The sequence below is a fragment of the Babylonia areolata genome, chromosome 7, assembly GCF_041734735.1.
Source record: "Babylonia areolata isolate BAREFJ2019XMU chromosome 7, ASM4173473v1, whole genome shotgun sequence".
NCBI classification, from domain to species: Eukaryota; Metazoa; Mollusca; class Gastropoda; order Neogastropoda; family Buccinidae; genus Babylonia; species Babylonia areolata.
The window spans coordinates 55603500-55605668 of NC_134882.1; the positions used below are offsets into that span (position 1 = coordinate 55603500).

Genomic DNA, 2169 nt, shown 5'->3' on the forward strand with positions numbered 1-2169 from the left:
GCTCTGACAACAGGTCCACGAGGTAACAGCCGTTGTACTGATCCGGCAGTGAAGTCCACCATCCATCCACTTGGCACGTTTAGAAGAAAGTGAAGCAGGCTGTCAAATGCTGCAAACACTGTCAACACTGTCAACACTATCCACTTACAGCAAGCGGTAGTTCAGTAGTGTCCAGCTGGTCACCGGAACACGAAAAACCGTCAGTCGTTGTTTTAAACTAAGTCCAGGGGTAGTTTCTTGAAAGCCACTCTATCACTGACGTAAAAATATACTGAGTGACGTCTCTTTCAGCCAGTCGTGAAAAATTGGTGTCTGGGGGATTCTGGAGGCAATTTGAAGGTGATGAATATATTAGCGATGATCAGTTTTACAGTCATGAATAAGCACCGGTTTCAAATTGACAGCTTCTCAAGTCTCCATAAAAGACATCTGTTTCTCCTGCCAGTGCATATAGCTTCTGCATTCACCGAAGATATCTGTCGCATAGATAGATCCCCACGGCAGTCACTACAAGTACAATAAACGTCAGGTCGCTAATAATCACCACAACGTCTTATAAAAACCAGTGACATATATATGAGACGCTCTTTACGCTGATGAGTAGTATACTAACACTAATAAGTGTTGTCTCCACATGTCACAGGAATACACAGCCATTGATAACGCGGTGTTTGCCTTGCAGGGACGATCGAGGCGATGATCATTGCTGAACACGAAAGTCCACTCTGGAAATTGTATTTCACGCCGCATATAAATCCAAACTTTAAAAGATTGAAATAAACACACCTAACCGTAATTAGATGCGCTCAACCAGAAGAAATCTTTTTAAAAAAAAGTTCGGTTGAAGGACTGGAAGAAGTCTACACCACTAGAAAACTACGTGACAGTGTTGCTGACAATAAACTCCCTTGTCTCTTTCATGTTAAGTTCTGCACGAAATGTCTAGTGCCCAGCAGTCAAAGCTCGCTTTCCATTCTCATTCAAAGGGTTCATTATTGAGGGATATCTAAAGAATTGAAAGACGAAGATTGTTTTCTTTTCTTTTTCTTTTCTTTTTTCTTTTTATTTTTTACGGCCCTATTCACCGCCCAACCATTGACCGGGAATATTCAATATCCATTCACGTTTATGCACGATCATAAAAGAATTGTCGTCCAACACAAGAGAATGACTGAAGATAGTGTCAGGATCTTTCCTTTTCTTTTTCTTTTTTTCCTTTTTATTTCCTTTTCTCTCTTTTCTCACAATACAACTGGTTTTTTTTTTTCAAACTGTCAAGGGTGGGTTGGGTATATCCAGTCACCGTCTCTGTTTCCCTTCCAAACACCACTTGTTATTTCCCGTTAGGAGTCAGTGCTACATAGCGCCAAAGAAACAGCATGAAGAAACCAAACCATACATTGACGAAATAGTCCGCTATGGGGTATAATAGTAGAAAGTTCTTTCTGCTCTCTCTCCTCTTTTTCCCCCCTCTCTCTCTTGTCACTTCTTTTCTCTGTCCTGTCCTGTCCTGTCCCGCTGTCTCTCGTTCCCGACCACAGGGAAGAGACAGAAAGAGAGAGGAAGGGATTTTGTGAGGACGGGAAAAGAAGCGATCGTTGTGGCTGGCTGGCTGCCCCCTGTTAGTTAGTGAAGAACGGTTTTTGCAGCGTGCGGGCCAGTCGTGCCCTTTTACAAGAAGTCACCTCTCTCTTCGTCCATTTTTCTTGGGTCTGTCTGCACTGCCTGCTTCTCGTGTCGTGTAGTGCTTGCCTAGTCTTCCTAGCGTAGCCACCCTAGCCTGCCTGCCTGCCTGCCTGCCTGCAGTGATGTGTGCTGGGGCTGCCTGTCAGGTTCTCTACACCCCGCCCCCTTGTGTGGTGGTGGTGGTGGTGTGTGTGTGTGTGAGGGGTAGGGGGGTGGGAGGTTGAACTGCGCGTGCCGAGAGCGTGGATTTGGTTGGCTTGAGAGGCGGAGCTGGTTGGGCTGACAGCCAGGCTGGCCCTCTCGCTCTCTCTCTGTGTCTCTCTGTCTGTCTGTCTCTCTCTCTCTCTCTGTGTCTCTCTGTCTGTCTGTCTCTCTCTGTCTCTGTGTCTCTCTGTCTGTCTGTCTGTCTCTCTCTCTCTGTCTCTGTCTCTCTCTCTCTGTCTGTCTCTCTCTCTCTGTCTCTGTGTCTCTCTCTCTGTCTGT

The 2169-nt window shown here is 45.9% G+C and overlaps 1 protein-coding gene across 1 annotated transcript in view; it reads right to left on the minus strand.

Moving 5' to 3' along the window:
• LOC143284124 (protocadherin-1-like) overlaps positions 1-1779 on the minus strand; it is a 95896-nt gene extending 94117 nt beyond the window's left edge. Inside the window, exon 1 of the mRNA XM_076590779.1 lies at positions 1-1779. This exon is cut by the window's left edge and continues 24 nt beyond it. The gene's annotated coding sequence lies outside the window, so the exon portion shown is untranslated.
• Positions 1780-2169: the final 390 nt, after the last annotated feature.